Below are 18,841 nucleotides of genomic sequence, written 5' to 3'. Positions count from 1 at the left end.
TTTGATAAAGCTTATAGTTAGAGTGGCTCAGGTTATCCTGAGCTATCTCTATAGTTATGCTGCTATAGGCTTAGACTTTTGGAGGACATAGGGACCCCCATTTCATCATTCTGCTTCATTCTCTCTCTGTTCTCCTATTCTGCAGAATCTGTTAGTTCAATCTCTAACCTTCTGCTCTCTCTGCTTTTCCTCAGAGTAGCTTTGCCTCGTCTGTTCCTGTTTGGCTGTGACGTCATCCTGGAAAGAAACATCAGCTGTGCTGCTTCTATCAACACCCTTGTTTATAGATGTTGGAGATCGGCCTGTTTTCCAGTGTGGTCCTGTTTCTCTGACCGTGACTGAGTGGATGTGCTTTCTTCGTCCTCTGGCATGGGAGCTGCCTTGGAGCTCGTCTGCCTGGCTGTGTGTTTCCTGGACGGGGCCGCCTTTTACAGCTGCTTTTTGTATCTCTGCTTCTGTCTCCTTGAACCCCAGTCGGCCTCGGCAGATGGCCGCTCACACTGAGCCTGGTTCTGCTGGAGGTTTCTTCCTGTTAAAAGGGAGTTTTTCCTCTCCACTGTCGCTACAAGCATGCTTAGTGTGGGGGATTGTATTTGAGTCAATGAGTCAATGCAATCAACTGGTTTTCCTTAGATAGAAAACTTTGTATCAATTTGATCTGGTTGAACTGTAAAGTGCCTTGAGATGACATGTGTTGTGAATTTGGCGCTATATAAATAAACTGAATTGAATTGAATTGAATTGAATTGAATTGAAATTGAATTGAATAAATAAGCGCCAAAATGTTCTGTTCAGTTAAAACTTTCCACATATTTTCAGTAAATGATAATATTACATGCTTTTTAAAGTTGAAATTATTGCTGTATTCTAATCTTAAAAATCAAGTTAAGTTTATGTAATAGGCGCACCACATACTTCAACTCAAAAAATGTCTTTGTCAATAGTTTGAGATGTTTTTGACAAAGTCAAAGATTTTTAAAGAACTTTTAATTTTAGTTAATATTGCTTATGTTACTTTAATGACTATTCAACCTGAAGAGACTCACACAGAGTAAAAGCAGCAAATAAAACATTTTATTTACATTAAAGAATATAAGTCTTTGGTGCTTAGACTAAGAAAATGTAACTTGAGGGCTTTGGGATCTTTAAATCTGAGGACATGATAAAGCTGTATATTATTCCTAATATAAAAATAATTATCTGAGAATATTATGCAGGAATACAATCCCAGACTCAAAATACCAGACAAACTAACTGTGATATCCTTTTCAGAAAATTGCCGCTAAGCCTTCTGAATCCCCTGAGAAAAGCATCCCCAGCAAATCAGATTTCCTCCTTTAGTTCTCATTACTAAAAGATTTCTCTTTAAAAAGGGTTTATGTTTGTTTTTCTGCATGTGGGCCAAACAGATACCCTGTACATTGTCAAAACCTTATTTTACTAATTTCTCTTCTCCTGGGAGTTTCTCTGCATGTAGATAAAAAAAACAAAAAAAACATGGCACCACTTATTTCATATAAATTTTTTTGTATTTCTCTAACTACAATGTGGTCCAATGTGTGCCTTTTTTCAATTGAAGTTTAGTATAGGGACTTAAATTCTGGTAGTTTCTTACAGAATATTAGCCTATATTGTTACAGAATAGAATTATCTAAATAATTATGGTAAAGTATGTATTTTTAAATTAATTAAACTATTTACTGGGGGTTTCTCAATAAACTTGATATTCTCTTTCTTATTGAAAGATTGTCTAACTTAAGGATATTATGAATGTATACTTCTAATATGGTGAAGATTTTGGCAATATGATTACCAATGTATTAGCTTTCTAAAATTTATATTTTCCTAAAAGCTCCTCGGCCAGACAAATAAATGATGTATCATTTCTTAATTAAAAATTTATAATTTTGTTATTTACTCTTACAGTTTCTACAGTTTCTTGCAAAAGTCCTAAATACAGGATTTAAAAAGTAACGACTTTGTTTTGCTTCACATTTGGGTAGAGTCAAGTCCAAATAGTAAATTTCTTAGCAGACTATGGAATTGAAATACCACCTATAGCCAAAATGTTTTATGATGGCCAAACCTGTCAGGAATCAGGCTATCCTCTAAGGACCCACCTTGGCCAACTTAAGGAAGAGAAAGGAGATTGGAACTTGGAACTGCTCGTAATTCTATTTTATTTTTGTTTTCGTAAAATTTTCCTTCCAAACCAATATTTTACACCCAAAATCATCTTAGCTGATAATTTTTAATTCCTTTGTAATTGAACTAAACCTTGCACCACTCATTATTCCTTTCATGCACACCCAGGCGGTATCCATTATGCAAGAGCTTTTTGGAGGTATTGATCTATCAGATATTTTTCTGCAAAATGTCAAACAAATAATCAGCAGTAGATCTAATAAATACTTGATATACGCCCCATATAACAAACCCTGAATCAATCCGTTGATCATTTAAAGGATTTTTATTGGGATTTATCTTAATGCTCCGAGATAATTGGTTATTTTTTTTGTTCAATTTGAGTTATTTGTTTTAATTGAAATAACTAGGATGAAGCATAGCTTTACATTTAGTTTTATTCAAATGAGCTGTAGTGCAAAAATACCTACAACTTACAAGTTAGTGTGCTAAATATGATTGCAAAGGCATCCTCTGGCCAGCTTGATAGAATATAGCATTTAGATTTTTTCCTATAATTTAAAAAACATTTAATGTTAATGAGAACACTGCTTATAAAATAACAGTTTTGGATGCGTACTGTATTTTTTAGGTCCAGGAGCTATTGATTATTGTTTATTTCTAAATATAGCAGTAGGTCACGGAGCACTGTGAATGTGAAGAGGGAGAATAAAATGCCAGTTCAGATAGAAATATAAAAATCACAGTAAGACATAAAAAATGACAAGAAAATGAAGTGGTGGTGACAGAACAGAAGAGCAACAGAATGTGATAAAGGAAGAATCATCAAACAAGAGCCCAAAGAAGAAGCAAACATTAGAGAATTAGAAAATTCTTAAATTTTTACTTGGAGGTTGCATAGATGATGTAGTCCAAGATCATATATTTACCAAGTTTTTAACATCAACATTGATTAAGATATAGATAAAGTGCACAACCCTGTACCTGCTCCCAAGGCCTACTAAATGTGTGCAAGAGCATGAAGAAGCCAATTTCTCCTTGTGGAGGCTCCGTTTTAAAAGTTGCTGTTTACAAGCTTATTTTCCACTATGTCAGACTCACACGGGTAAGATATCTACACGGGGACGAGCACGTAAGATGGCCTTAAGAAAGCATATTACCAGAATGATTGTCAATTAGGAGGACCATTTATTTTGCAGATCCACCCAGAAAAAGTTAATCCTCCAATATACCTTTAAGTGAGTTTTGTCAAAACTTTAAAGATAATTTTGAAGGATTGAAGAGTTTTTTTTATGTGTGTGTGTGTGTGTGTGTGTGTGGGGGGGGGGGGGGGGGGGTCCTCTCCACAAACCACCTCAATTGTTTCATTATGCTGAAACACCTAAAAGGAGAATTGTACTACAAAAGGTGATCAAAATAGAAATGGAGGTAATCTGAAGGGCATACGTTTGATACATTCAAAGCCACAGAGAAACCTTGCTTTCCTGGTGATGAATTCTGATCTTGATTAAGTTACATGTTTTTTATATATATAAGAGAACTAGCTAATGTCAAATGCTGCAGTCATTTTGCACATCTCTGATGTTGCTGCTATTTTTTAATATCCATCACTTTAAAAAAAAAAAAAAGTCCATAGCTGTATAATGGTTTTTTATTCTCTAGGTGCAGAGTTTTATATTGTTAAAACACTTTACTGTACAGTGTTTTATTGTTTATCTTTTAACACTTCACTATTAGGTTATTCTTACACTTTCTTCTAAGGTCAACATTTGTGTGACCATTTTTTCTATAATCTTTTTGCTGCTGTAAACACCAGAATTTCCCCATTGTGGGACAATAAGGGGAGTTTTTTATTCTATTCTATTCTGCTCTATTCTATTCTGTTATGTTATATATATATCTAAATCTTTCATTGATTTTACATACAATTCTGCCTTCTAGCTGATTTGTCAATGTAATAGTATGAAATCAACTCACAAAAGGTGCCAAGACAAAAAAGGGACAAGACAGGAAACTACATCCTACTTTAACAACACACAGTGATGAATCACAGCACATTAGGGAAAAGCTTGCAGAAGAGTTTGGGAAAATGTGAAAAAAAGATCTCATGCAGCATGAAATCTAATATGAAACAGCTACATATGCAGCCATGAAAATAACTGGAAAAAATAACTGAAAAAACAACAACATCCTTTTACAAACCAGGCTTCAGTCTTTGTAAAGATACCATACACTGTTGCAATAAATTTTGTGAGAAAAAACAAGCCATCAAAACAGAAGTCCAACTAAGAAAGTTTATAGAGGAACAGTAAGTGATCTACTATGTGATCTTTCTTACCTATTATACAGACATTATAATCTAAATATATCCCAAAGACTAGAGGCTCAACAAAAATTAACTGAGGAGAGGGTAACAACACTGCGCTCTGTAGCTCTGTGTTCTGTTATCATTGTTGCCAGTACAATATTGCCTGTGCTCTGATTAATTGTACACAGCACAAAAGAAGCAGAGATAAGCATACTCCCACAACCACACTCTCATATGCAAATGCTCCTGGAAAAATTGCTGCCATACAAGCCTGAATAACACAAACATGCACACTCACTTCACAGTCATGCACCAATGTACTGTATGAACCCAGTATTTATTCAATTTTCACAAAACAATTGAGCTCAGTTATATGAAACTGTAAAAAATTATTATTAAAGTTTTTAAAAGTCGGTCAACATGAAGTAAACCAGAAAATACGAATTCAAGTTTCCTGTTCAATGAAGACTGTCTAAACAGACAAGACAAAAAATGCATTTCTTTGTTCAGCTGACGGAGGTTTTTCCATGTCAACCCATTCAGGTGAAGGCAGGTACACCTGTATTTTACAAGTTCATATAAAATATGTCTTACTAAGTGGAGAGAGATTGCGTAAAAATTTGCTTTCCTTATTGTTTTTCTTGATTGAGTGTTAATAATCTAGTGCTCTGTTTAAGTACGAACCCTGGAGAATAAATCCTGGATTCCATCTTCCAGGAGTGATTGTGTTGACTTCAGCTATAACACAATTTCATACAATCCCACAGAGGGTCTTCAGGCCTTGAAGGGTCATTCTTGGAAACAGACAATATTGTCTGTACTACAAAACGTCTTACTATGTAATACCATGTCAAACTAATCTGTCTTGGTGATGTTGACACACTTAATTGCATTTTATTTGCATTTAATGTGCAAACAGTTTTATCAGTTTGATTAAAAACAGCAGAATCAGACATGGTGTAAGAAAACTGAAAAACTGCACAGTCAATATTTTTCAGAAACCTATTACTGTATTGACTGATTGATTGATTTATTCCACTCACAGTGGATAACTTTACCCGTTACATCGGCTCAATAGTTAGAAAGAAGAAGAAGGTGCCAATAGAAGGAAAATGAGCATGAGCTAAATACAGTATATACAGTGAATACAGTGCGTATAATGAACTTTATTGACTGAAATACTTGTAAGACATAATTTATCCGAACCACACAAAATGCAAATCCACAGATGATTTTATTTTAATTTATCATGTCACAAAATTTGGTGCTTTAGTGTTCTCACCTCTTATCTCTTCTTCCCTTCTGCATCAAGAGAAATTGACTGTGACAGATGAGCTGGTAACTTTGGATGTTTACAGTCATCTACAAAACCTTGTACCAAAAATAACTTTGATACAAAAAATGACTCAAGTTAAACTCCGCATGGAAGATTTGGTTTTATATCAAGAAAATGAGTTAAAGATAAGAATTAACATAGCAAAATCTTACTAATGCAACCGGGCATGACAGTATTGAATCTTTATAATATCATCCTACATCAATTTTTTTTTTACTTTTTTAATTATTAATTAATTAATTTATATTCTCACTTTATGAAATTAAAACTGAGGGAAATAAAACATTGAGTTTGAATTTAAAGAATGTAACCAGTCACAGTGTGTCAATGTATTTCAGTCAGATATTCAGTCAGTATTTCATTTTGCAAACACTATACAAGATGACCATAAAGTTTGTCTAAGTCTTTCTTTCAGCAATGTATTTTTCTTGTCACTCCTCTTTAGGGTGGATTTGTGGATGAGAGAACACTTAGTTGTCCTCTAGACATATTCCTCCAACTGAGCTCTGGGTCTTACCAGCTCATCCAAAGTTGCAGAGAACCTATTGGTTACTTCTCCTATTTCCTATTTGCTGGGTCAGATTTTTTAGATATTGGGCCAAACTTTGTAGGCATGCAGTTGTGTAATTCTGAGTCTTTCATAGAGCAACTATATTTGTACTATGATTAAATGACAGGTTTATTGAGTATCTTTATAAGGTAAAGTTGTTGATTGCACTGAATCTTATTAAGGGGGGCCTTATTTGAATGGGCTACTTATGGCTTGTTCTTCTCAGATTTTCAATTTGTAACTACATCTTTCTATACATTCATTTGGCCATCCACAATAAATCCAAAATACATTGAGGCTTGTGGCAATATTGAGACAAAATAAAAAACAACATCTAATTACAGATTAGTCTCTAGAATAGTTTTCATGTTTAATGTTTTTAGGTTCTTCTCTAGAATATAACTTCCTAACCAGAAAACCTGTAATTTTGATTTAAATGAGTTTAGTCTAATCATAAACACATTTCCCAAACCTGCGTATCCTTGCAGGGTTGGAAGGGGGGGAGGGCCTTTATATGTATTTTATTATTTTTAATATAAAAAAAAATGCCACTATGCCATTTGGTAAATATAACTGTTAATATTTTGAGAAATATATTTTATTTTCTTTGTTTTATTTTAAAGGGACATGCCTTTTCCTCTGCATGAAATGTGTTGTTGTTGACACAGGCAAACGGAACTAGACTCGATTCTGTTGCATCACACCTCTGCTCAGTTTTGAGGTGTTGGCAGTTTTCTTATAACCTAGGCCATCTTTATGAGGAAAAAACAATTCTTTTTATCATAGCCTCAAAGGGGTCTTTGCCATGAAGTGTCATGTTGAACTTCCACTGACAAGTATGAGAGTCTAAGAATGATTACATCAAATTTAGCACGCTTGCTCTTATACCTGAGACCATGTAACTTTAAAAAGTCATATTAGAGGGAAAATTCTTGACCGGGCACAATTTGGACATTTAGGGTTTGCTCAATTTGTTGCCATAGGCTCATAGAGGTTTATGCAGCTATTTTTTGTTTACCAAGCAGGGGAGAGAGCTGTGTATGCCGCTGGAAGGAGGGGAGTGTATTGGAGTTGTTCATCAGATTATAATATATTGTGTTAGCTATTCCGAACTGGAGGTCTTTTCCCAGACTGGAACCTTACTCATTGTTTAGGCCTCTTTCAAACATCGACACAGTTTAAATGCATAAATGGCACTTATTCTGGACGGGATAGGGAATAAAGCCTACCCCCTTTCAACCTGATGTTGTCAACAATGGGTGGTGAGGTTGCTCGAGGACCCAGATGCAGAGACGAGTGAAGCAGAGATGAGTTCTGAGAGGTTTAATTGCAGACCAAAGGTAGCAGAGGCAGAAATCCAGAAATCCAACTTAAAATATTAAACAAACCAAAATCATGGAGACATCAGGGGAAAAACGAGTCTGAGGAGCCGGGGAGAGACGAGCAGAGTAGACAATACAGCAACGAGAAGGAACCAGCACTGAGTGACTGCAGAGGTGGAGTATTTAAGGAGAACAAAACAAAGGATGGACTAACGAGCTGAATGAGGAGCCGGTGTGGGTGGAACTGGCAAGAGGGAATCCAAGGGGAAAGAAAACAATCACAAGGGGGCAACAGAGAGTAACCAAAGAATGCTAGAATATCATGGAAAATAAAAACAACCGATAACAGAAAACTGAAAACTCAGAATCACAACAAATGAGAACCATAACAGATGCATGCTCACTCGTTTTGGCATATCCAGTGAGGACCATGTGTTGACTCCCATTGACTCCTATTGACTTTCAGTCATTTCCAACCATTTCTATGCCCTAACCCTGACAATCACCTTAGACCTAACCAGTGCATAGCTCACCCTAATCCTTAATTAAACTCAATTCATACCTTAGTCCTACATTAGCAAAGAAGGAAGTGAAGACCAACAAAATGTGCTCTGATGCAACTGAACACATGTTCATTGAATAAAGTATGTTACTCGGACAAAACCCTAATATCCTAAATTTCCTTTAAACCTGATCCTGAGATTCACTATTCCTCATTGTCACTCTCCTCAAGCTCACTGTCAGAAAGAATGGACCTCATGCAAGAACCGTTTGTACGAACAAAAGTTGTTCTTTTGTACAAGTGATTTTGCATTCACCATTTTTCTCCTATTTCTAATTCTTCCCTGGTACAGTTAGGGCCAGAAATATTTGGACAGTAACAAATTTTTCGCGAGTTGGGCTCTGCATGCCACCGCATTGGATTTGAAATGAAACCTTTACAACAGAATTCAAGTGCAGATTGTAACGTTTAATTTAAAGGGTTGAACAAAAATATCTGATAGAAAATGTAGGAATTGTACACATTTCTTTACAAACACTCCACATTTTAGGAGCTCAAAAGTAATTGGACAAATGAACATAACCCAAACAAAATATTTTTTTTTCAATATTTTGTTGCGAATCCTTTGGAGGCAATCACTGCCTTAAGTCTGGAACCCATGGACATCACCAAACGCTGGATTTCCTCCTTCTTAATGCTTTGCCAGGCCTTTACAGCCGCAGTCTTCAGGTCTTGCTTGTTTGTGGGTCTTTCCGTCTGAAGTCTGGATTTGAGCAAGTGAAATGCATGCTCAATTGGGTTATGTCATCAATAAACACAAGTGACCCAGTGCCATTGAAAGCCATGCATGCCCATGCCATCACGTTGCCTCCACCATGTTTTACAGAGGATGTGGTGTGCCTTGGATCATGTGCCGTTCCCTTTCTTCTCCAAACTTTTTTCTTCCCATCATTCTGGTACAGGTTGATCTTTGTCTCATCTGTCCATAGAATACTTTTCCAGAACTGGGCTGGCTTCTTGAGGTGTTTTTCGGCAAATTTAACTCTGGCCTGTCTATTTTTGGAATTGATGAATGGTTTGCATCTAGATGTGAACCCTTTGTATTTACTTTCATGGAGTCTTCTCTTTACTGTTGACTTAGAGACGGATACACCTACTTCCCTGAGGGTGTTCTGGACTTCGGTTGATGTTGTGAACGGGTTCTTCTTCACCAAAGAGAGTATGCGGCGATCATCCACCGCCGTTGTCTTCCGTGGACGCCCAGGCCTTTTTGAGTTCCCAAGCTCACCAGTGAATTCCTTTTTTCTCAGAATGTATCCGACTGTTGATTTTGCTACTCCAAGCATGTCTGCTATCTCTCTGATGGATTTGTTCTTTTTTTTCAGCCTCAGGATGTTCTGCTTCACCTCAATTGTGAGTTCCTTTGACCGCATGTTGTCTGGTCACAGCAACAGCTTCCAAATGCAAAACCACACACCTGGAATCAACCCCAGACCTTTTAACTACTTAATTGATTACAGGTTAACGAGGGAGACGCCTTCTGAGTTAATTGCAGCCCTTAGAGTCCATTGTCCAATTACTTTTGTTCCCTTGAAAAAGAGGAGGCTATGCATTACAGAGCTATGATTCCTAAACCCTGTCTCCGATTTGGATGTGGAAACTCTCATATTGCAGCTGGGAGTGTGCACTTTCAGCCCATATTATATTTATAATTGTATTTCTGAACATGTTTTTGTAAACAGCTAAAATAACAAAACTTGTGTCACTGTCCAAATATTTCTGGCCCTAACTGTATAATTAAAGCGGTTGTCCATTTTATTAGGTTAAATTGTTATATATTATCAACCTCTGCAATTTTGTCAAAAGGAATAACAGTCAGTGAACTCTATGTAGGATCAGGCTACTATTGAAATAACATCTGGAACAGAAAATTGATGGAAAGTTCAGCAGTATGGTAGACTTCCATTCATTTCACTCCATGGCATCTTCTTGTCTTTGCTATTACAAAAAAGTGGGATGTACAGATCTGTCTGAATTGGTCAATTAAGAGATTCACTGTTAACAATTTCAATAAATATATGTTTATAGAAAGGAGATTTCACAAAATTTGTGTATCGTGTTGTTTAATGGCGAACTAATGAAATATTTACATCATATGTTGCACCTCTTGCCTCCATCAGTAGTTTTCATTGACTCCTTTCGGATCAAAAGATTTTTATTTTTATTTTTGTAACAGTGCATCCACAGTATTTATAGCTATTGTGATTTATTTCCAACTGCTTGGCTTTAACTTATACTTTAATTCTGCTGCTCAACTCTGTCAGCAAACCCTCGACATCCGAACCAGTTGAGTTTTTCTTCTGCGTCTCCAATGCCGTTTCTATGAACACCTTCTTATAAGCATGGGAAGTTGTAGCCCACTTATAGCCTTATGTGGAGTTATTGGGGCAGTAATTATACAGAGGAAAATTTCTTGTGAACGCCTGCTCACTTAAGCACAGGTGGACTGCATCAAGTTTACGAGGATCATCTACAATCATTTAGTGAAGTTAAGAACATTGTTGAATCTAATGTGGTGCATTTGTAAGAGCCCACAGTAGGAGAAAAGTAAGAGAAATTTATGATGCCAGTATAAAAAATGTTATTACACGTAGCCAAACGAGTGTAACGCCTCAATCCCGCTCCTTACACCCATAAAATATTTGTGCATCCATTTCCTGTGAGTAACAGTGGATAGTTCAGCAAAAAAAAAACAACAACAAAAAAACCCAACTGACTATGGCGATAACCAGGCATCTCTGCACATATCCATCCATGAGCATGTTATTGTTCAAACAACAGTGGTCTAACTGTACAATGTTACCCTGAGGCAATGAATGGAAAACTACCATTTTAGTACATAAATAAAAACAAAAAGGTTCCTTACTCAATCAAATGTGCTTCTTATCCTACTAATGCAAATCACAGATATTATTTCAACCTGTCCAGGGAACACCTCTGGAAATGAGCAGATATGCTATAACCTGGTAATTTTTTTCTATTCTTTTTTATTTTTTTATTTACAAAGATCTTTGTTGTGCATTGTACAGTACCTGTGGAAAAAAAAAACTTACCATACCAAATGCAGAGGAGAAATCAAAGAACATGTTCCTCACAAGTCTGTCTGGCTTGTGTAAATGACAGTGTGTTTGTTGAAGTAGGTGTGTAAAGGCCACGCTTGTCTCTCCAAAAACAAAGAATGTCAGAGAAGTTTGTAAGGAGATCACTCCTCACTCCTTCACTGCAAAAACAATCAGACCTCCTTCAGCAGCCATCACTTGTTCAAAATTACAGCTTGTGAAAAGGAGGCCCTAAGAAGAAAATAAAAAAATAAAATAAAACTATGCTGTAATCTGTATAATTTTTTGGGATTCATCATTTAGCAAAAAATTATTAATTAGAGACCTAATAGGCTGCAGCATCCCGGCCCCTAATTCTTAACTTTAGCAATGTAAAATTTCAAAGATAATACTCAAAGAAGACTATATCAAACAAAGAATTAATGTAGTTTTTATCCCTATCAAAGTTATACAAAGCCTATCAAGGTTTCTAATACATAAAATCAGTCCATAGTAAAGGTTGGAAAGTCTCTTTATTCATTCTGCTCTCGATTTAAAGACAGAACTTATCTATTTGTCGCTGGATCACATTAGATTTGGCATCTGGCATCAAACCCCTTGGCATCTGGAAGAGTCCTCATAACACAGCCCATTGATCATGCATCCTTTAGTGCCAATTTATCTGCAATAAAATCCAGATCTCTGAGGCAGAAGTTTCTTTACTTGTTGTTTTATTTGCCTCCTTCTTGAATATGTTGGATGTACTTTCTTATTCATCGTCTAGAGAAGTTGAAAAACGTTTTTTAAAGACTCTCTGTGTTTTCACTGCCTTCAGCTCGAATAAATGATTTGGTGTCAGGGGTTCTAAATCATTGGCCGTTGTTTGAAACAGCAGTTATTTAGAGTGGCATCCATTTCACACGTGGTGTTGACAGGATTTCATCATTTAGTGTTTTTTCCTTAGAACAGATGTGAGAGTCTTTTTGATGAATTAGTCATTCCCAGACTCTGCCATGGTGACCCCTAAAGGACAGTTAAAGATCTATTTAAGTCCTCCTATTAAACAGGTGGTTTGAATCTTTTAGTAGTATAACTTTTTTAAAGCTTCTTGTATTTCTTTTTATGCTCCCAAAAAGTTTGTTTCTGTTCTTACTCTTGGTACTGTTCCTTTTCTGCATTCGAATCATATAAAAGCTTAATACTTTAGTGAAGAAGTTTGCCATCTCATGCTAAGTAGCTCGCCTTACTACACGGGTGAACATAATCCCCAAATATTTTACCTGAGCTTGTCCCTTTTTTACTTTGATGGGACCAAGTAGTCAATGTCAAGGTAGCTAAAAGAAATCAGATCTAGAAACAAAAATGGTCCTCAGGAAGATCGGACATTTTCTGTTCACAAGGTTTTGCCTGCATGCATCTACAAAATGCACAACTTTTTGTGATTTTCCTGGCTAAGATATTTGCATGAGGGAGCAAGAGTTTCTAACCTAGCACGGAAAGCGTATGGCTTCATCCTGAATGTTTCACTTGATTATGGATTTTTTGTAGGATGAGATTAGATATATGTTCAACTTTAGGTAGAGAATTTGTCTGTTTTTTCTTTTTTTTTGTTTCTTTCTTTCTTTTTTTTATCATCCAATAGGCTCTATGAGTTGTGCAAAGGCATCTTCAAGTCTACAGTAACTCTACTGCAGCGGGTCCTGAAACCTGCTTGTTGGCTTGCCCAGATAAGCCAACTGGAGTCTTTCTTGGACCTTTGTGATATGGCATGTCAGGGTAACTGGTCTTCAATCACATCAATGAAACAATCTTCTGTGTCAGGCTAAGGTTGAGGAGGTGCTGTAGAATCCCATAGAGCTGCTCTGCAGCACCATCGTCTAAATTGGTTGAGAATAAATGCATAGAAGGAGGAGTCTCCATGGCAAAGGCGCAAGATAAAACATTTGAGGTGTAAGATAATAGCTTTGGGTAAAAAGGAAGCTGAGATACTCATTTGAATGCGGGCAGGAGAGATGGATGCTTAGTTTTTTCCTAAGCTGAACATATTGAAGAATGTATTCTGCTTGTTCGCTCTGTCCAGACTTTTTGTCTGATCCTCTTTCTACTTGAAGCCTATAATCTTCTTCATCCCTTATCACACTAATCAGAAATTTTTCAAGCCTTTTTTTCCAGGTTCTTGTATGTCTCTTTCTTTTCTCTTATGTTGACCCTAAGTTGCTTCTGTATATTCTCAATAATTCCCTGCCTCTTCCTGAAGGATTATTTTTTTCTTGTTTAGTAGTTCCTTCGGATCCCTAGTGATGCATGCTATAAAACGGGGAAGGCATCTGGCTGTTCTCGTAGTGATAGTATTTATAGAAGTTTATATAGTCAGTGACTCACTCGTTCATGGTATAGATGTCCGCTTGATGTGGCTGGCACAGTGAATTCTAGTCTATAGCCTCAAAACAACCCTTTTATGGCTTCCTTCGGCAATCTATTTAGTTCCCTTATTCCTGCAACAATTTAATCTATCTTTCCTTCCCTCTTAAGCAACTCAGGTTTGTTTTGCTGAAATAATTCATCTAAAATCTCACCTTTGACATGAAAGCTGTGAAGCCAGCAGGGCATAAAGGGCTATTTGTGACAAAAAAGTCTACATGCATCAACGACTAATGGCTTTCAAAAAGCTATCAGTGCTGTCTGGCTAGTGAAAAGCTACTGAATTCCTGCCTAAATGGAAAAAAAAAAAACTGGGCAGGTATGACATTAAAACTAGAGAAACTATAATAGAATAATGACACATTTTGCTAAATGTTTTTAACCAAGAAAAGGGGAAAAAAAATAGGAACGAACAACAATAAAGGGATGAAAATAAATCAAAAACCGGGATTTGAGATCAGACGATCACAAAAATCTCAAACTGTAATGGTACATTTGGGCCTTTGTCTTGTAGATTACCTAATACAAAGAGACATACAAATATTCTCTAATAATGTTTATAATTAAGAGAATATTTTTATGTTGAATTGTAATCTACGTTGGACATAGAATATCTAGCAAAGCATTTATTTTCTCCAATGTATCATTAACTCTGTTGCCTGATGGACGGCATAACATTGCAGAGAGGTTTGAGTATTCTTATTAATGTCACTGCATTCGCTCTGTCAGACCACTGATTAATCCATCCACCCATTTAGTTTTTGTCTCCGATGTCAAAGGACTACTTGAGAAAGATAAGTGGGTTCAGATGCACAAAATAAACAACCATCTGAAATACAGCAGAGGCCAATTTGACCTAACAAGCATTTTTTGGGGGGGGAGAACCAGGGGAACTTACTCCTACTTAATACAGTTAATGAGACATGTTTTTACTGGTCAATGCAATCTGTTAAATATTTAAAAATGTGATATTTAAAAAAAAGATTTAACAAGACAGCCTTCACTGGGGTTTTTGGATCTTAGTGAAGCCTCTTGCTGTTAGATCCAGTCTAGAAAAGGACAGATAGACACATCTAAAGGGACTGACCACCTGTAGGGACAATTGTGGAGGAGTGACAGACAGGCAACGAAGCCCAGTTTTCTCAGTTTTTTAACTTATAAACTGGCTTGTGCTCATCTGCAGTCCCTGGCAACTCTTGTAAAGTTAATCAGGCACTTTAGTATGGATAGATTAAACCTTTTAGCACTATTGACCTTTTTTATTTCTTTGTTTTTCTATGTTTTCCATAATCTTTTATCATCTTTTAGCAACAAGTTTGGTCAAAGGCTTTCCTCCATCCACTTCCGTACTTAAAGCATGGTTGTAGAAATAAAAGAGTAGACAAACCCCATGGATCATAAGTTCATTGTTGCTCATTCTTGTGACAGCAGGAGGCACTGCTGCTCCTTGAAATTATGGTATGTGACTCTCGGGGCTTTTGAGATTGACTATATGCCACCTTGGCTGGGCCACTAAACTGTGATTGAAATTAAATGTAACTGGAGAGCAGAGCAGACTGTCATATCAAATCTAAACACTGGCAGAGGGGTTCTTTGGCAGTAGTAAATGATAGAAATATACTTGAACATCATCTGTTGACGACGATTAACCTTGTACAATACCATATAATTAATAACAGGACTGTGTATATTTTATTTGTGTGCATGAATGCATGTGTTTCCATTAAAAAAATGGAAACATTTAAACAACATTAATGAAAAGTGTTGTAAAATCTAATTCCTGTTGTCAGTCCAAATTAAATTAGCCCAAAGTTTTTTAAAAGTTCAGCCACATTTAGGTGTCATCCCCTAAGAGGAGCTTTTATATGTAATTACAAAGATCTAAACTCAGCTTTTGTGTTAACATTATGAGAACTTGAGAAGAAGAAAATATTGCTTCAATAAGAAAATAATTTACAATTCATTCTGCTTTTCAAAATAAAATTCAAACATCCAGTGTAGCATCCTATAATGTTGAACGATTGGACTTTTCTTTTCATAGTCACCGAATTAATCATGAGTAAATACTTAATTAAAATAATGTTTTATAGACAAGCATGTACAGGTTTAACTGAAGATAATAAACCTTCTTGATTTAATTCAAACTGTCAAACTTGTATTTTATATACTATTGCATGGATATATATATATATATATATATATATATATATATATATATATATATATATATATATATATATATATATATAAATATAAATTGGCGACACAGAGAACAATGATTTCAAAATGGCAAGCCTTCATTTTTGTTAGCTTTCATTGTTAGGACACAGCACATGAAAAACAAAAATTCAGCTTGTGAATATTTTAATGTTAATTAAGACTTTTAAAAGAGGAGTGTGCTGCGCTTACTTGATACAACACAGTGAACCATCAACAGCAGATGATGTCTCCACAAAAGATTACTGACTGAGGTAATTTTACACTGAGTCTCAGCTACTTTTAACTCCTACCTCTTTGTTCCTCTTTCAGACTCTGGGACCTTGATTTCCGAATAAAATGGGGAAAAAGCTTTCTCCTCTTAACCCAAATGAAAAAAGCTTTTTGATGTTGTCTGTTGTCATGTGGTGGAAGGTGCTAATAAGAGGTATTTTAGTTTCTCGAACGCGCAGCAGGTGAAGCCTGTTGAGAAGTTCTGGGCTGAGTATATTTATAGACAGAATTTTTTTTTTTTTCATGTTTTTACAGTTTTGGCTTAATTAGTACCCTAACTGTGTTATTCTTTCAGCAAACAGTGCAATAATTAGAGCTGATCATTTAGACAATCAATTAATCACAATTAATCAAGTCAATCATTTAAGCTGGAAAATACAGCAACAAAAAAATATTTCATACTACAGATGCACATTTCTTACATCTACACATCTTTAATTATGTAAAAATCATTATGTAGCCTATATATGAAAGAGAAATATTGGTCTTGGAGCTAGATTGACACACAGGAGCAGGCTGAGATAGAAATAAGAACAAAGTTGGCTGTCAGATCTCCAACAGGGATGTCGTTAAGGACTTTGCAAACAGCAAAGCTTGGAAGCACAAGTTAAATGAAATACTGAGGTAGTATTGGGGGGAAACTGTGTTATATAAAGAAGTCATATTTGTGGATAAATATAGTTTATATTTTCAGATAGAGCTTTTGAATATTGGTACATAGATCTGCATTCGATTTCATTTTAGGGAAATCTATTTTTACTTTTAAGAACAATGTTAATATTTCATTCTGTTTGGATACACTCTGAGAGGAGTCATGTTCTTAGGCAAGGTGGTAATAAATATAGTCTTCTTCAGGATTATGTGGGCCAGAAAAAGACTATAGCATACAATTCTGTGTTAAACAGCTATTTATATTGATTTTATTATCATATAATTTTATCATAATCATCAACCTAAACAGATGGTCGTGTTTGTCTCAGGTGGATACATGCTAAAGTTTTGTCTTTTTTAAAAATCCTCTGAGAATATCAGGCCACCTTTTAAAAGAAGTGACAACATCCAGAAAAAAAACCCTTATCAAGTAACACACCATTTCAGCTGTTTAACAGCATATTTAATAGCCCAGAGCACCCAGTTGTTGCTCTGTTACATCACAGCATAAAAGACAAAAAGACAACTTCACATCCATCCATGGGTTTTAGGCTTGAGGTTTCCATGAAAACCACTGGCATGAATATTTTTAGCATTAGGCAGAACAAAGGGTTCTTCAAGCATTTTCACTTTTATGAAAATTATAAGAGCTATATCAGCACCATCAGCCATTTTTAATTTCCAGCTGCACCAGCATATGCAAAGCTATAACTTAATTACCCATCAAGTTACCCATAAAGTGATTTGAGACCTGTTGTAATGACACCGAAAATTCTCATTAAATGCTCAGTGTATGCCACTAACAGATTAACATGCATTGTCATATATCCCTTTGGGTGACACATTTTCTTTGATTTTTTTTTTTTATTATTATTATTATTTTAATCCCCTTCTGTTGAAAATGATAGTGTCTGTTTGAGGTTTTGAATTTTCCTCAATAATTCTGTGTGAAAACGCTGTTCCAATAGTGGTAACTGACACTAAACAGGAATAATAACTTAACTGGAAGTCAAAATGGGCTTTTTGAGGCTGAAGGACATGTATAAAAAGCAACCACCGTTAATCCAATGCATGAAATTGCTTCTTTGGTTGAGTGAGCTTTTGTCTCTGAGGAGTTCCTTGATTCAGAAAGGAATCAGCCACACACTGCTCAAGAATTAGAACCTGTTAATAAAAGCTTTAACATTTTTAGGAATAAATTAACATTAAAAATCGGAATTTTTCGAAGCTAATAGCAAATGAAGGCAAACGTTTATCTTTACTGGTCATTTTAGAATATTTGATATAGTAGACAAAATTTCATCAGCAAAATGTTTCTTCCCTTATATTATTTAGTGCCAAGCCCTCAGAAAAAAAAAAATCGAGTTTTAAATTAAAATCAAAACCATATGCACATGTCTCTGAATAAATGTGATACTTTTGAAACATCGCCTGTCTAATAACAAAAACAAAGATTTTGTTATTGATTACAGTAAACAGTAATATTGTGTAAATATATAATTGTCCTTGCGCTTGTCTCTCTTGCTACTATTGTAAGGTGTTTATCCTGATGTTCAGATTTTATATAAATCCATATGTCTATTTATTTACCTATTTACCCAATCGTCTCTATTTGTGACAATGATGATGATGGTGAATTTTTTTTTTTAACAAATAAAGGGTGATAAACATTTTTGTTATTATTATCCATTTATTTTTATTGAAACAATCATTATCATTAGTATAGATAGCTAAACCTTGGCTTGACATGACCTAAGAGAAGGGTGAAGTTGCTGACCGTTGGTGGTCTCATCACTCTGTGCTCATCATGGTAACCTGTGTATAGGACATGTGGATGTGACACAGTGCCTCTCCTATTTAAATGCATTACATTAGTATGCACACATCATCCCCAAGGCAGGGAGAGAAGAAAAAAAAGAAAGAACAGAATAAAGTAAACCAACAAAATATAAACACAATACAGACTAGGGAGGGTCTGGTATGCTGGGTGTCCTCTGGCTGGGTCACCCTCTGTGGCA

The sequence above is a fragment of the Cyprinodon tularosa genome, unplaced genomic scaffold (genome assembly GCF_016077235.1).
Source record: "Cyprinodon tularosa strain WSP-4 unplaced genomic scaffold, ASM1607723v1 ctg942, whole genome shotgun sequence".
In the NCBI taxonomy this organism is placed as follows: domain Eukaryota; kingdom Metazoa; phylum Chordata; class Actinopteri; order Cyprinodontiformes; family Cyprinodontidae; genus Cyprinodon; species Cyprinodon tularosa.
The sequence above is the reverse complement of the archived record's forward strand: the minus strand, read 5'-3'. Positions refer to the sequence as shown.